At 56.9% G+C, this 17,191-nt stretch overlaps 1 long non-coding RNA gene across 1 annotated transcript; it reads left to right on the top strand.

The window, feature by feature from the left end:
- The first annotated feature begins 290 nt into the window (after nt 1-290).
- Nucleotides 291-16,963, top strand: LOC119622182 (uncharacterized). The gene is made up of 3 exons (XR_005238813.2): nt 291-491; nt 15,733-15,876; nt 15,970-16,963. It is a non-coding gene; the product is annotated as an uncharacterized lncRNA (long non-coding RNA).
- The last annotated feature ends 228 nt before the right edge of the window (nt 16,964-17,191 follow it).

Raw genomic sequence — 17,191 nt, 5'->3', positions numbered from 1 at the left:
CCGACTACCCGCCCCCGCCCAGCGCTGCCGCTGCTAGGCAACCGCCAGGCCCCGCCCCCGCACCGCCCTTTCCATTGGTGGGTTCCGGAGACGGGGGAGGGGGGCGGGATCGCAGGCGGGGCCTGGTGGCCGACTCCAGGCAGCGATTGGTCGGTGGCGGCGTCGATCCTGGGGGAGAAGGGGGAGGTGCGGCGCGCGCTGGGGCCCTGGGAGCAGCCTGAGGGGGGCCCAGCAACAGCCGGGCTGGGGGCGGGGAAGCGGGGGCGGGGTGGCGCAGGAAGAAGGAGCAGAAGGTGCGGGGAGGAGAGCGGGGGGCGCCGGCGGCGAGCCCGCGTGGAGGCGGCACTTCGCGAAGTGGCACTTCGGGGCGGGCGGCTGTCCCGCCGGGTCACGGCCTGGCGCTGCGGGGAGGGGACCCGAGCGGCTCGGACGCAGGACGCCCCGGGCCGGGTTTACAGGTGGGAGAGGCCCCCGACCCCACCGCTTCGCCGGTAAGCCCGCCGAGCGAGCGGCAACTCCCCGGCCGGCCTTTCGGGGCAGAGAGGAGAACCCTGGGGGAGGGGGTGCTGCAGGAGGACCCTGGAGAGAGCTCGGCCCTGGAGTGGGGGACGACTTGGAGAAGCAGGATTTCGGGGGAGCATCATGAGGAGAGGAGTTGGAGGGAGGATCCTGCAGAAGGTGAACTCTGGGGAGGACGCTAGACAGGCAGACAGCGCTTGGGGACTTGGGCCTGGGATTCTGGAGAGGGGAGGACCCTAGGGGAGGAGGGTTGGGGAAGAGGATCTTAGGGGAGGGCGGTGGGAAGGAGGATCTGGAGAGGGGATAAGGGAGTTTCCTATTGGAAGTCCTCGGGACAGGGCGACTCTTAGGGAAGGGGAGGACCCGCGTGCTGGCAGAAGATTCTCGTTGGAGGCAGTTTCCTTGGGGGGAGGGGTCTCTGGGGAAGGCAGGGTCGAGGGCAGTAGGAAACGAGGGCCCCGGAGGACTCTCTGGAGGTGGAAAACCCTGGGGGGTGGCGGAACCGTAGGAGGAATAGGGGAGTTGGAGCTGCCTCCAGATTTTAGGAAGGGTCCTGCTTAAGGTTCGTCCCAAGGGGAGATTCTGCGGGGGAAGCTGGCCGAGTTGGCACGTAGGTCTCCCAGTACAATTCCGTTGGAGAAATATTTACATAAATTAGGCTAACGTGGAGGAATTATTTGCTTTACATGTAAAACACCAGATCTGAGCGCTTCCCTTTAATGAAACCTCACACTCTCCCAGCCTCCCATCCCTGGAAAATCAGTCACTCATTCATTCCTTCAACGAGTCAGGCCCCTGGGGGAGACCCAGCTATGCTGGCTGGCCGGCAGACCCCCAGACATCGGCAGGGGCTAGTGCACGGGCTCATGCGGATGGAAAGACCAGGGAAGTAAGATTCAGGAAGCTTTGCCTCCCTCCCACCACAGCCCCGCGCCTCCTCTCCTCCAGCTGAATTTCCTTCCAGCTCTGGCCCTGACTGCTTCCTTTTTCTTTATTGTCTCCAGTGTTTGGGGGAAGATCCTGTGTATTTATTTTCTAGGATTCTTTTGGTGGCAAATGACAGAAAGCTCGCTCAAACTGGCCCTAACAAATTTACCTGAAGGTAGGAGCATCTCCACTGACCCTGACCCCCTTCTGTCTAGGCCAGCTTCCTGCCGTGCTCTGTGCACCCACCAACCTCACTCGCAGCTCTAGGACTGATGTCCACTGGCCTGAACTGGGTCTGGGGCCAACACGGAGCAGGTGGGGGTAGAGCAGCCCTGCTCGCCTGGAGGAAAGTTGAATGGCTGGAACCAAGATGACAGATGGAGGCTGGCAGGCAAACACGGGAGGTCTCCTCACTCCAAGAGGGGAGTCAGCCTGGGGACAGTTCTTCTCCAGGCCCTGCTGCCCCTATCAGCTGCAACACAGCAGAGGTAGGCCCCTCCGGAAAAGCTCCCACGGTCCTGGGTCCCGCTCCAACTTCTAGAAGCTCCCAGCATTACTTCCTGGGCAGGCCTGCTCATTCTCGCGCTACTCCCGTCCAAGGGGATAGTCACGTTCACATTCGGTGACCGACTCAGAGCCCAGCCTGCTCTCCAGGTGGCCAGTGGCTCAGCAGTCTCAGTGCCTGGGTCTGCTCCTTCCACGTGGCAGCTGGGCAAGCGGCTGAATGCGGGCCGGAGGCCTTCCCTGAGAAGAGGGTTGTCGGAACACCTGCCATACATGGAAGTGACCAGCTCAGCGCCTGAGAAGACGCACCGCAGCTGATGACAGGCGCAGAGCAGGACGTGGTGAGGTCCTCATACGTAGGAATGGAGAATAAGGGCAAGGAACTCGGTGCCCGCCTGGCATCTGCCCTGCACCAGTGGTCTCCAGGAAGGTCTCCACCGAGGATGTTCCCCGGGCACTCCGTGCTTGCCTTCACCAGCGTCCTGTGAGGCCTTTTGCACTGATGCGGAAGCCTTTCTAAAGGGTGTAGGGGGCTGGGGGGTTGAGTACCAAGGGTTCCAGGAAGAGACAGGCCAGGCTTATGGGCTGGGCATCCAGAGATCGCCCTGACGCCAGCTCCAGGTGGAGTTAGGAGGGCACTCTTGTCCCGACGCATTTTATTTTGGAGGTATTCACAGACCACCCCCTCTTCCTGTTCCCCTCGACTCTGAGAGTGTGGTGGGGTAGCTGTGGAACCTGACTGCTTGCCTGAAGGTTGGGGAGCGTGGCTAGAAATTGTGGCCCAGACCTGGGATCTCACCCACGCCTCTACGAGACGTCCCGAAGGAAACCATGGACTGAGCGGAGAGGCTTCGCCCTGCCCGCCGCCTCCCAGGAAGGAAGAGCGGAAGAGGTGTCGCCAGCCGCCAAGACTGCCAGCCACCGCCCCCTCCCAGATGCTCTGTCCCCACCCAGACCAGGGTCACCTTCTTCCTGCGGTGGGGGTGGGGTGGGGTAGGTTTCGCAAATCCAGACTGTGGGGTGGGGGTGGGAGCAGGTTTCTGTAAATGAGCAGCTCATCCAGAGTCACTGAGAAGGAGGCAGACGGAGCCAGTACCCAGCAGGTCTCTCGTGAGCGTCAGCCCTCGCCTGGGCGGGCCGGGGGATCCTCGGCACCCCAGCTCTGAGCCAGGGGTCTGCAGCCAGGGCACCAGCGATGGGCCCTCATGCACACAGGGTGCCGAGTGGGGCCGGAGGCAGGAGTGGCTTCAGACAAGAACCTGATGCCACAGCGGGTGACGCGGACCCTGGGTCAGCCAGCATGATGGACTGCTGGGGAGAGGAGGGCTGGAGGCAGAGAGTGTAAGCGTGCAGCCTTCATCAGCTTATTTTTAGTTGAGTTATGTAAGTGGCTTCATCTCAACGTCACATGGGGGGGGGTCTCAGATTTAATTACAGGATGACAGCCTTTGCTTTTCAAGCAAGCTGTTCTCCTGGCAAGCCAGGCGAAGGATTGAGGAGTTTTGCTCAGCAGAAGGAGCCCTTTCCGAGGTGGCCACCTAGCAAAACTTGAACCCGCTTTCGCCTCTGTCTCCCTCTCCCTGACCAGCCTCCCCCGGCCTCGGCTGAACGTGGCCTGAGAGTAGCCATTTGTCCGCAATCATGGGGACATTTTATGCCTGTCAAGGGAGCTTCCTCTCTCCTTTTCCTCCCCCTCCCACCCTCTGCCTGGCAGCTTTGCCTTCTCTCCAAGAGAAGGGTCCACCCAATCAGAACTCCTCTTCCTTCATTTCATTCCTGGATTAAAGCACTTGTAATCAGTAACCAGAAAGTTCCAGAGCGGGAGAGACCGGAAGGCACTGGAGTGCGTTGGACAGGCGTCTGGGGCAGAGCCAGAAGGCTGTTCTCTCCCCGCCTGCCCTTGCTTGCTTCCCACTCCGTGCCAGGTGCTGTGGGAGTGGCTGGGCCTGGCTAGGGTCGGTGGGTGAAGCTGTCCGCATGGTGTCCAGAGCACCATTTCTTTGCTTCCTGGATGGGCTGGACGGGCTCCTGGGTTCTTCACCAATGGCAGTAGGGGGTGGGCAGTGCCGAGGGGACATCATCTGGCATAGGCGGGCCCGGGCGCCACTGTGCTAGATGACTGGTTGCTGGGGGCAGGTGTCACAGCCTCTCTGAGCCCCTGCTAAGTGGAGGGCAGAACGTTGTTGGGAGGAGTTCAGGCATAAAGCAACATAAATACTGCAGAGAATCATCAACAACTGGATGGGACATTCTGAAGAGCTCCCAACTCGACACAGATGGTCACTCCAGAGGCTGACATTTAAAAGGAAGGGGCCGGCCGGGCGCGGTGGCTCAAGCCTGTAATCCCAGCACTTTGGGAGGCCGAGACGGGCGGATCACGAGGTCAGGAGATCGAGACCATCCTGGCTAACCCGGTGAAACCCCGTCTCTACTAAAAGAATACAAAAAACTAGCCGGGCGAGGTGGCGGGCGCCTGTAGTCCCAGCCACTCGGGAGGCTGAGGCAGGAGAATGGCGTGAACCTGGGAGGCGGAGCTTGCAGTGAGCAGAGATCCGGCCACTGCACTCCAGCCTGGGCGACAGAGCGAGACTCCGTCTCAAAAAAAAAAAAAAAAAAAAAAGGAAGGGGCCCAGCCAGGAGCAGTGGCTCACGCCTGTAATCCCAGCACTTTGGGAGGCTGAGGCAGGTGGATCAACTGGGGTCAGGAGTTCGAAACCAGCCTGGCCAACATGGTGAAACCGCATCTCTGCTAAAAATACAAAAAATTAGCCAGGCGTGGTGGTGGACACCTGTAATCCCAGCTACTTGGGAGGCTGAGGTAGGATCACTTGAACCCGGGAAGTGGAGGTTGCAGTGAGCCGAGATTGTGCCACTGCACTCCCGCCTGGGCGACAAGAGCAAAACTTCATCTCTAAATAAATAAAGTAAGGGGTGCAGGGAGGGGCCCCAGCTCGTGCCCCTTCTGTATGGGCTGCACGTGGTGACTTCCTTCCAGAGACCACAGTGTGGGAAGTAGGCAAGGCATCTCCACAGTGCAGAGCCTGACCCACTGTCTCAGCCCAGAGGTCAAGGCTGGCACCACCACCGAGATGTCACGTGGGCAGATGCGACGGGGGTGCCTCCCCACTGGGCTCTTCCTCCGAGATCCATAACCCTTGTTTTAGCATCAGAAAAACACCGGTAGACCGGGCACGGTGGCTCACACCTGTGATCGCAGCACTTCGGGAGGCCGAGGCGGGAGGATTGTTCAAGACCAGTCTGGGCAAAGTAGTAAGACCCCATCTCTACAAAAAAAATTTTTTTAATTAGCTGGGCGTGATGGCACATGCCTGTGGTCCTAGCTACTCTGGAGGCTGAGGTGGGAGGACCACTTGAGCCCAGGAGGTCAAGGCTGCAGTAAGCCATAATCACACCACTGCACTCCAGCCTTGGCGACAAAGCAAGACCCTGTCTCAAAAAAAGAAAAACATCAGGCAAATTCCAACAGGGGGACACTCTACAAAAAACCAGCTCTCCTCAAAACTGCCCAAGTCATCAAAACTGAGGAAAGTGGGCCGGGCGCAGTGGCTCACGCCTGTAATCCCAGCACTCTGGGAGGCCAAGGCGGGCAGATCACGAGGTCAGGAGTTTGAGATCAGCCTAGACAACATGGTGAAATACCACCTCTGAAAATACAAAAATTAGCTGGGCATGGTGGCGGGCGCCTGTAGTCCCAGCTACTTGGGAGGCTGAGGCAGGAGAATCGCTTGAACCCAGGAGGCAGGGGTTGCAGTGAGCCGAGATGGTGCCATAATAACGTAGCAGCATCGAGTCATTGATCGTCATCAACGCATGGACTGATGCAAGATGTCACCAAAGAGAAAACTGGGCTGGGGGGTGGGGGGTATCTTTGTAACCATTGCATGAATGTAAAACGTGCTAGAGTTAAGGTTGTCGTGGGAGTGGGCAGTGATCTTGCACAGGCCTCCAGTTTGACCTGCAGGGGTCCGAAGATGTCACCTGTGCCTCACCCTGGAATCTCGTCGTGGCCACCAGGTCCCCACTCTCCACTGTGGGGTCCGTGGATGGAGCAGTTGCCCCTGTTGTCCGGTGCTGCTGGTCACGGAGAGCCCCAGGGGGCTGGCCCCTTATCCTGAGGACAGGCACGTGGGCCCGCACCCCTCCCCCCATCTGTGGCTGCAGCTGGACTGCCCACAGGAGCTGAGGCCATGAGGCACGAGGGTCCAGCAGGCGGCTCAGCCCTTCTGCCACCCCAGACGTGGCTCTCACCTGGCCTCCTTGGCAGATGGTGCCTTGGGTTTGGTGCCCACAACCCAGCGTGGCTCACGGCTGTCCTGCAGCCACAGTGTTGGCCAGACTTCTGGCTTTAGCCAGGGAGGTGCACTGCTGCCTGTCCAGGCATCTGATGTCCCCTTTCTCCTCTTGCAGAGAGTACGTGGCCTGTGACAGGGAGGAAGTTCTGGAGGATGGGCTGAGACCACTGTCTGCAAGGCAGGGAGACCCTGCCTGCTCTTAGCCCCACACCAACAGAGGAGTGTGGGTATGGCCTCTAGGGCCCTTCCTGACCCTGTGTTGCCGTGGTTCAGCCTCAGCCTTCAAAGCAAGGCAGCCTAGAGAGTTCCACAGAGCTTTCCTACAGACCAGGCCAGAAGGGCCGGAGGGGCTTCCTCCTGAGGGTGGTGGGGACAGAGGAGATGCGGCCTCCCTCCAGAGCCTGCCCTGGTGGGGGTGGGCGGGGAGAGGTTCCCCAGCAACAAGCCCCCTTATATAATCCAGCGCACATCGCGTGGCGTGACTCCAGGTGCCTGTGGGAGGCAGCGCGGGGGTGAGCACCGGGGCGCAAGTGAGTCTCAGAGTTTCGCTCCGTACTCCTCCCGCCTTGTTATATGTCAGCGTCATCCGGAGCCTGCCAGCCTGGTCACCCACTTGCTTATTAGAATACATTAGCTGACAATGTGGATTTAAATAACTCGGGCAGGTGACAGCCTGAAGCTCACCCAGCGTAGCTGGGCTTTCCTGCACTGGCCCAGGTGAGGCTGGGGTCTGGGGCTGGAGGAAGGACGTATGTGGCGCAGGGATGAACTGGCAGAGCTGGCTGCTTCAGCCATGCATCCGGAGCTGGGCAGGTTGGAGGGGGAGGAGGGACACGGGCACCCACGACGCACCACCACCCCGGGCAGGGGTGGGAGACCGCCCCAGTCCTGGGCCCATTTGCCATCTTCTGAACCCAGTGTGGGGGAATGGCCAGTGACTGGGTGAGCAGGAAGAAGACACTGAGCAGCCAGGTGAGGGGCAGGTGCTCGAGCCCCTCACCTGGGCCCTCTGGGCACTGGGGGCCATACTCAGGCTCAACCGCCCTGAGCAAAGACGAAGAAAGACGAACTTTGCTTCACGCTCAGTATAATTAGTCTTCATTTACCGCCTGAAACGTTGTCTTTGTTTTCTTATCACTCTGCCTCTTAAATGACTTAAATTGCCTTGAAAGTAATCTGAAAGGTATTTCTGGAGGGGAGCAGAGGGAATCTGTTCTTCAGAATCTGAAATTGGAGGACACCTGGAAAACAAGACCTCAGTGTGTTCCCGCAGGTCCCTGCAGACAGGAGACAGGAGAGCTGTACCTGCGGGTGCTGCTTCGCATGCCGTCAGGGAGGGCCCAGACGTTTCCATGCTGCTCGGCGCGGCGCAGATGGCTTCCCTGCCCGGGGCTGGCTGCTTCTAATTTCAGCTGCTGGAGGCTCCGGGCTCTCACTCTCGCTCGCGCTCTCTCTCTCTTTTATTCCATGTTTATTTAAAGCCAGATTTTGAAATGTTGTCTTGGGCCCTAAAATCTCACTTTGTATCTTCTTGCAGCAGATCCTATAAAACCCCACTTAGATGCCTAGAGGGTGGGGGACTTCAAGGACAGAGTTTCTCCTGCTCACTGCCTAACACTATGTCCGTAAACACTCCGATGATTGGTCAGTGTTTTCCCAGTGGAGCAGCCCAGTGTCACGTCCACCCAGACGGAATACAGACGAGCCGGGTGGACGTCATGAATCCAGATCAACGAGCGACAGCATGGCCTTCCCAGTGATATGCAGGAAGCACGCCTGCCCCGGTGCTTGGAGTTGAACTTAGGCAGGGGAGTCTGGGGCTGCCCTGCTGTCTCCTGTCTGGGGTCATGATGCAGTGTGGCCTCTCCTGAGTGGTCCAGATGTGTCCCCCCGGAGGTGGAACAGGGACAGCCTCAGGTGCCCTGGTGCCTCCCCCTTCCCAGCTATTCCTGGCACTCTGCTTCCTTCTCCTCACCTGAGAGCCACACGCTATTCTCGTCCATCTAGAAACCAAGGACATCTGGAAGGGGTCTTCCACCTTAGACCCTAATAGGGGAAGTGCAGCGCAGCTTTCTGGCCACTCTGACCTGACAGGGCTGCTCCGATGGGGAGGCATGGCCACTTGCACAGATGTTCGCTTGCACAGTGTCAGACCACATAGCAGTTGGGGTCCTTTGTCCCACTGGCAGTGGGAGCCCACAGTCAGCCTGTGTGCATGGTAGGTGCTCCGGGAATGTGAGGTCCCTTTCTCTTTGATGAGACGTGACTACTCTCATGTGCCTCTATGACTCGCCTCAGAACGTGCTAGAAGAGCTTTGATTAAAGGGGGATGTCTTGATGAACTGGACAGGGTGAAGGCAAAACTGGCCGAGGGGCCAGGCTGGATGTGTAGGGGGGTGGACACCTGCAGGAATGGAGTTTACCTACATAGGTGCTCCTAGAGCCAGTAGTGCTAAGGAAGGAAGGATCTCCCGGGCTAATCATGCGCAGAGCCACAGTGCCCCAGCCTAGCCCAGCCACAGAGCCACGCAGATGCCTCTGGCTAGGGGCTAGGAGACGGGCAGGGCGGGACGCAGCCGGGGGCAGTTGCCCCAGGGCTGGCTGGAGATGGCGGCCCTGGCCAAGCCGGTCTCCAGCCAACTTAATACCAGGGCCTGGAGAAGGGGTGGCTGCATTTCTAGTGAGAGCCAAGCAGTTTTCCCAAGAGCGCCGCAAGCTACTGCCAGGGCCTTTATGTTCCAAAGATGTGAGGAGCGTGTCTCAGTGGCTTTGCCGGCACACTTGGCCAGAAAGTAACATGATTTCGAGAAAAAATGATTTGAGTGTTAAGCTTGAGAATATCATTTCCCCCAGCAAGTTCTTTTTCTTCTCACAAAGTTGGAAGACACAGAAATCTCTGCAGAGGTTCATGGAAAACTTTAGCTGTTTCCTAGCTGCCCAAATGAAAAGAATATTCCATCCACTTGGGGAAAACAATTATTCTAAACAGATTCAGGTGGCATTTTACCCCCAGTCCAACTGGTTCCACGTAACCTTTGCAGGCATGGCTCCAAAGCCCAGAGACAAGGCTGGTGTGAAGAGTTGGCTGCTGATCCCTGGAGTCTGCTGCTAATTCTCACCCAGATTTTGAGATTTTCTCTGCGGCTGCAGAAGCCAACAGAGTCCTTTGTGCGGCCTCAGGACTCAGCTTTCAGAGGCCCTGGAGCCAATGGTGTTGGATTCAGCCGTAATTCTTCATTCTTTGGCTCCGGGGAAAACCTTGATTCTGCACAGGATTGCAAAAGCCGAGGCACTCCAGCTAGGACACGGCGTCATTGGAGTGCCCTGATGCATTCCAAGGGAAGTTGAGTTGGTGATTTCCAAGTGGTTTTGGGCAGGGTAGGGTCTCCAAAAGGCTGGAGGTGCTGGAGGAGAGGCTGACCTAGCTTCGCTGGAAGGGGCCCTGCCCTTGTGCGTCAAGCCTGGGAGACTGGACTTGGGACTCAGATGCATTTGGAGTTTGTTTTTGTTTTTTTTTTTTTGTTTTTTGTTTTTTGTTTTTTTTTTGAGACAGAGTCCTGCTCTGTCACCCAGGCTAGAGTGCAGTGGCGGGATCTCGGCTTACTGCAACCTCCATCTACTGGGTTCAAATGATTCTCCTGCCTCAGCCTCCTGAGTAGCTGGGACTACAGGCACCTGCCACCACACCCGGCTAATTTTTTTGTATTTTTAGTAGAGACAGGGTTTCACCGTGTTAGCCAGGATGGTCTTGATCTCCTGACCTTGTGATCCGCCCGCCTCGGCTTCCCAAAGTGCTGGGATTACAGGCATGAGCCACCGCGCCCGGCCAGCGTTGTTTATTTTGAGATAGGCTCACTCTCTATTGTTCAGGCTGAAGGGCAGTGATGGGATCTTGGATCACTGGAGCCTCGAACTCTTGGGCTCAAGGGATCTTCCCACCTCAGCCTCCTGAGTAGTTGGGACTACAAATGCACACCACCACGCCTGGCTAGTTTTTGTGTTTTTTGTAGAGATGGGGTTTTGCTCTGTTGCCCAGGCTGGTCTGGAACTCCTGAACTTAAGTGATCTGCCTGCTTTGGCCTCCCATCATGCTGGGATTAGAGGCATGAGCCACTGTGTTGGCTACATTTGGGTTTCATATATTTTTATTTATTTATTTATTTTGAGACAGAGTCTTGCTCTGTTGCCCAGGCTGGAATGCAGTGGCACGATCTTGGCTCACTGCAACCTGTGCCTCCCAGGTTCAAGCGATTCCTCTGCCTCGGCCTCCCAAGTAGCTGGGATTACAGGCGCCCGTCACCACACCTGGCTAATTTTTGTATTTTTAGTAGAGGAGGCGTTTCACCATGTTGGCCAGGCTGGTCTTGAACTCCTGACCCCAGGCAATCTGCCCAACTCGGCCTCCCAAAGTGCTGGAATTACAGGCATGAGCCACCGCGCCCGGCCGCATTTGGATTTTATAATCTTTTCTCTGCAGGAGAAGTGGTCCCTGGCGTCACAGCCCCCTCGCCTGATGAGGCTGGAGGGCTCCTTGGGCCCCGACCACTCTCCTCCAGCCAGGGCGGGTGCAGGGCTGGGAGGGTGAGCCACGAACTTGACATCGGTGACCTTCACTGCCACCTGGTGGACAGCCTGGGAGTGGTAGCCTGTGGGCTGGGCGGGCGGAAGGGGTGCAGTGTCCGGGACGAAGGCGGCTGAGCATCACGGAGACCAGCACAGAGGGAACAGCGAGTGGGAGGGGGGTGTGACATCAGGGACAAGGGAGAGGTCACAGACTCGGACAGTGGCCGTCTTGTGCTGGCCCCTGCATCTGGGTGGTTGGCAGGTGGAGCACCAAGATACAGGGTTGATAGGACTAGGCTGGAATCCTGGACTCTCTCTGATCCCGGCAAAGTCACAGAAGCTTCTCCTGTCCTACCCCTGGTCTTTGGAGGGGAGGAGTAACACCCTCCTCCTGGGCTGGCGCGGGGAAGAGAAGCTCCTGCGTGTGAAACAGCTCCACCACCAAGCGCCTGCAGACCAGCGGTGTGTTCCACCTGGAACCTGCCCAGGGAACATGTGGGGAAGGTGTGGCCGCCCTGCCAGGCGAGGCTCCACAGGAAATTCGCTCCTTATGATGTGCGTTTCAAAGGGCCCTAGGACATATTTTTCTTAAATTGAGGTAAAATTCACGTAACATAAAATTACCCATTTTAAAGTGTTCTGTTCAGGCCAGTGTGGTGGCATTCAGCACATTCATGATGGGCGGTGGCAACTCCACCTTGCTCCAAAACATTTTTTGAGACAGAGTCTCACTCTGTTGCCCAGGCTGGAGTGCAGTGGCGTGATCTCAACTCCCTGCAACCTCTGCCTCCCGGGTTCAAGCGATTCTCCCGCCTCAGCCTCCCAAGTAGCTGGGATTACAGGTGCCCGTCATTATGTCTGGCTAATTTTTGTATTTTTAGTAGAGACAGGGTTTCGCCATGTCGGCCAGGCTGGTCTTGAACTCCTGACCGCAGGTGATCCACCCGCTTCAGCCTCCCAAAGTTCTGGAATTACAGACATGAGCCACTGTGCCTGGCCCCCAAAACATTTTCATCACCCTAAAAGGAAACCCCAGCCACTGACAATCACTGGCTCTTCCCCCACCCCGGTGGCCCCTTGACAGCCTCTGGTGGCGCCTCCTCTGCCCCGGTGGCCCCTCGCCAGCCCCTGGTGGCCCCTCCTCTGCCCTGGTGGCCGCTCCCCAGCCCTGGCGGCCGCTCCCCTGCATCTGTCCTTGGGGACTGGCCCATTCTGGACATTTCATGGGACTGGAACCATCCAGTATGTGGCTTCTTCCACTGAGCGTGACGTCCTTGGGTTCATCCACACTGTGACCTGTGTCAGAACTGCCTGGCTGTTGATGGCTGGTTAGCTCTCCATCAGAGGGATGTTTGACATTTGGTTTCTCAATTTGGCAGTGGATGGATACTTGGGTCTGTACCTAGAAGTGGAGTTGCTGGTTCTTATGGAAATTCCACGTTTAGCTTTTTGGGGAACTGCCAAACTGGTTTCCACAGCGGCTGCAGCATTTTACCTCCACCAGCCGGGCATGAGGGTACCGTTCCTCACAGCCTCACCACACTGGTTTTCTGTGTTTTGTTTTTGTTTTTTTAATTCTAGCCATCCTGAAGGTGTGAGGCAGATCTCCTGGTGGTTGGTTGGTTGGTTTGTTTTTGAGACAGAGTCTCGCTCTGTCCCAGGCTGGAGTGCAGTGCCGAGATCTCGGCTCACTGCAGCCTCTGCCTCCTGGGTTCAAGTGATTCTCATGCCTCAGCTTCCAGAGCAGCTGGGATTATAGGTACCCACACCATGCCAACTAATTTTTGTATTTTTAGTAGAGAAGGAGTTTCACCATGTTGGCCAGGCTGGTCTTGAACTCCTGACCTCAGATGATCCACCCACCTTGGCCTCCCAAAGTGCTGGTAATACAGGTGTGAGCCACCGCGCCCAGCCTCCTGGTGGTTTTGATCTGCATTTCCTGGTGGTGATGGTGTTGAGCGTCTTCTGTGCGCCGCCTTTTTCAAAGAAGCCGGAATTCTCCCTGGAATGTCAGTGCCCCCATTCCGTTTCCATCGAGGAAGTGAGCCTGGAGGACGCCGTGGAGTCCACACCCTACACCTGGCTTCCCCTTGGAAGTTTTTGGCCAAAATCTCAGCTCCTTCAGCTACATGGGGCCTCCCTGGACCCAACTCAGGGGCACCTTTTGGCCCAAGGGGAGTTTCAGAAGCAGCGAGGACAGACACAGGTTGGCGGCATCTGCAGGTGTTTGGCGGGGGGGTGGTGAAATGAGGTTGCCGAGCTGCCAGGCACCCAGGCTATGTCTGTAGGGAGGCCCCACAGTCCCTGCACCCCCTCGACTGCCCAGTGCTCTCCGTGGAGAAACATGACAGATGCGGTTGGATAGAGTACAGTGGATGGACGTCCCCACCTGCTCCCTGCGGACGCTTTGGGTGGAAGCCCAGACTGTCCATGGCTGCCAGGCAGACCATGCTGAGGGATGGTGGCCAGGAGCCAGGGAGCCGGCCCACTCCTGCCCGAGTGACACCCCACAGGTCACAGGACAAATGCCAGGGGCCTCATGGTGTGGAAAGGGACATGGAGGCCTGGAGTACTGAGGGACTTTCCCAAGGCCACGCGGCCGGGCACGGGGAAACTGGGCCTTCCCAGTGCCTCCAAGGTCTCTTCCTGGCCAGAGGCAGCTTCACCCAACAGGCCTGGCAGTCCAGAGTCTGAGACTTCAGTAGTAATGGGGTTTGTTGGCAGGAAACTGGGAGATGAGTAGGTTTCCGGAAAGGCTGGAGAGAACCTGAGAGCTGAAGGGAAACACCGGACCTAGCCTGGCCCAAGGACCAGCCCTTAGTCCAACCACCGGCCCTGTGCTGGCTGTGGTGCAGCCGGCTCTGCCCCTGGGTGTGGTAGTGACAACTTCCTGCCCGCCCCCCAAATGCAGCTCTCAGTGCTGCCCGCTGCTCCCAACGTGAGGCCCAGCCCCAGCTGCGGAGCAAAGGTGCACCTCCAGGGGCATCTCCACCAAACCTCTACAAAGACCACCCCCTGCAGCAGGGGCGAGCTGGAACCCCCTGAGCTGATCTCCTGGGGCCTCCCTCGGCCCCTTTAACCAAGCACTGTGGAGCCCAGGCTATCCTGTCCATGACCGCACTGCGGACAGGCGTCTGAGTATCCACAAACACACACTGCTTTCAGGTGATGTCTTTCAACTTTGGAACTCCTAGACGAGCTCGCCCCTCTCAGTAAGCCCCAGGCCTCCTAAGGCCATTTCTCAATGGGAGCCGTGGCCCTGGCATAGGTAGGGTGGAGCCTGACACTCTCCCATGTGGACGCAGATGTCTCCCCTATGTGTATTTCTCTCTGTTTTTTGGAGACAGGGTCTTGCTTGTTCTGTCACCCAAGCATGATCTGGGCTCGCTGCAGCCTTACCTCCGGGGCTCAAGCAATCCTCTCACCTAAGCTTTCTGAGTAGCTGAGGCTGCAGGCGTGCACCACCATGCCCAACTAATTTTTTAAAAAGTTTTTTTAGAGATAGGTTCTTGCTGTGTTGCCCAGACTGGTCTTAAATTACTGGGCTCCAGTGGTCTTTCTGCCTTGGCCTCCCAAAGTGCTGGGATTTCAGGCGCGAGCCACCGTGCCCAGCCCCAAATGTGTATTGCCCAGACCTCTTTGCTAACCACCAGATCTATGGCTCTAACCACCTACCTGACAGTCCCCAAGCAGACCCTCTGCCAGGTCCCAGCCTCGGACCATGGTCCCTCCATATCCCCACACATACTGCTGAGAACCTTGGTGTCTCACCCTTTCTGTTTCCTCTTCCTTCACTCTCCTCCCCCGACCCCCTCCCTAGTCCCCATGTCTTGTCAACTTTGAGCTCCCGAATCTGTCTACCCAACCCCGGGCCCCGGACCCCTCCATCCAGGACCTGGGAAAGGGCCCCTTACCTGATCCCCAGATGCCCTTGGCCTGTCCAAACCCGTCTCCATACTCAGCGAGGTTTTCCAAGTACAGATCTGACCCGAGGGCCCCTGCGGCAGCCCTGTGCTGACGTCCACTGCCCCAAGGACAAAGACCTGGGTCCTCAGTCCCTGTACGGCAGCCTGCACCCAGGTCCTCTTGCTGAGCTCCAGCCACTGGCCCCGCTGGGCAGAAGTGACCATGTGATACGGAGCTCCTGCCTCCCAGGAGCGGGGTGAGAATCTGAGATCCCCCCTTCCCCAGGGCTGTGCAAGAGACTGAACACCTGTGTGGACCTGTCTGCCCTTCGCCCCCACACACTAGCTGAGAGTAAGCCCCCCAGGCAGGCACACAGGAGAAGGATAAGACAGGAGACTCCCGTGACCTGCTCAGAACAGGCTCAGCCCCAGGGGGCCTCTGCCCCCACTTCCCCATGCTCTGTGGTTCTCTCTCCATGAGGTCCAGGGCCTCCCAAGACCTTCAGGTATTAAACAGCCTTTGGTCGCTTCGGTGACAACAGCAGCTTCATTTACTGGGTGATTCTCAGCATGATAATTGGAACTTGGCCTGCCTTGTGCTGAGATTAAACCTCTGCCCGCTGCCTTGTGCTGAGACCTGCGGTGGCAGGAAAAGTTGGGGTTTGCAGAGATTCTTAAATGTGTTGTGTTATGTAGATTCCAGTTCTCAGTTGAAAAGTCTCCATCTTTTAATCTACTTTCTCCCTTGCTTTCTCCATCTGAACAAAAACACGGCGCTCACAGAGAGTTCAGGGGTTCTCTGCTGCGACTTCCACTGTCTGGCTGAGCGTGCGTCCATTTCCATGGGCTATTTTTTCCTGTTGATTTTAGGCGCTGTGGTCTCTGAATGCTGGTGAAGCCTGGAGGCTCCAGATCCCGGGTCAGCAAATTGCAGCGGGGGACGGCCGCCCGCTTTTGTGAGTGCAGCTTATTGAAACGCAGCCATGCCCGTTTGTTTACAGATACTCCGTGCTTGCGTGTGCCCTACAGCAGCACAGTTCAGTAGGCAGAAGCCACTTCTACTACCTGGCTAAGGAAAACATGGACAGATCCTGCTCTGGATGACGCCGCGTTCCAGCCGGCAGAGAGGGTCCCCCATTTCTTCGGTAAGGAGACCCCCTCGCTCCAATCAGGGACTGAGCTGAGTTGAGGACGAGCTGCCCTTTGGGTGAGCCTGTCTCTGGGTTGCTTGTCTCTAGGAACTAATCCTCCAGGAAATTAACAGAGAGCTGCTGTTGGAAACTGGAGCCCTCCCCTTCCTCAGCCCTGAGCGAGGTAAACAATTCTGCTCTGCCTTCCGGAGGTTTCTAATGAGCTCTTCGACCAGCATCTTCACACAGCTTCCAGTCCTGCCACAGTCTTGAAGAAGAGATCAGCTTTCAAGTCGTCATTCTTGTCAAGATTAGATGCCCCTCGAATCTCCCATGTGTCATTAATCCCAGCACGAACAAGCACTCGGGAACTGCGGGCTGCAGATGGTCCGCTTATCCTGCAAAACCCTCCTCTTTTGGGGCTTAACCCCTTTAGTCTTTGTTGCTTCTGCAGCTTTCTGATGCCATTAAAGAGATGATTTTTATATTTTTGCCTGGCCTTTCTAGTTCTTAGTGGGAGCCTTGATCTGCTGCACTCCATCCTACTTGGAAGTAGAAGTCTGTTTTCTCATGTTTAAAATGTTAATTTCAGGTCACACACGGTGGCTTATGCGTGTAATCCTAGCACTTTAGGAGGCCAAAGTGGGAGGATCACTTGTAAGCTCAGGAGTTCCAGGTGAGCCTAGGAAACATAGGGAGACCTCATCTTAAAGAAAAAAAAAATGGCACTCACCGAGCATGGTGGTGCATGCCTGTAGTCTCTCTCACTTGGGAGGCCAGGGCAGGAGGATCACTTGAGTCCAGGAGTTTGAGGTTACCGTGAGCTACGGTTGCATGACTGCACTCTGGCCTGGGCAACAGAGCAAGACCCTATCTCCAAAAACATAAAGATAAAATAGGCTGGATGCAGTGGCTCACATCCATGATCCTAGCACTTTGTCAGGCCAAGGCAGGAAGATTGCTTGAGCCCAGGAGTTCAAGACCAGCCTGGCCAGCATAGTGAGACCCTGTTTCTAAAAAAAAGAAATTAGATGGCCATGGTGGCACATACCTCTACTTAGGAGGCTGAGGCAAAAGGATCACATGTACCCAGGAGTTTGAGGCTGCAGTGAGCTGTGATCGTGCCGCTACGCTCAGCCTGGGCAACAGAATAAGACTCTGTCTCTAAAAATATAAGTCAATAGGCTGGGCGCGGTGGCTCACGCCTATAGTCCCAGCACTTTGGGAGGCCGAAGTGGGTGGATCACGAGGTCAGGAGCTCGAGATCATCCTGGCTAACATGGTGAAACCCCGTCTCTATTAAAAATACAAAAAATCAGCCAGGTGTGGT

This window comes from Chlorocebus sabaeus, chromosome 16 (genome assembly GCF_047675955.1).
Source record: "Chlorocebus sabaeus isolate Y175 chromosome 16, mChlSab1.0.hap1, whole genome shotgun sequence".
NCBI lineage: Eukaryota > Metazoa > Chordata > Mammalia > Primates > Cercopithecidae > Chlorocebus > Chlorocebus sabaeus.
Note: the sequence above shows the minus strand (reverse complement) of the source record. Positions and strands in the feature narration are given on the sequence as shown.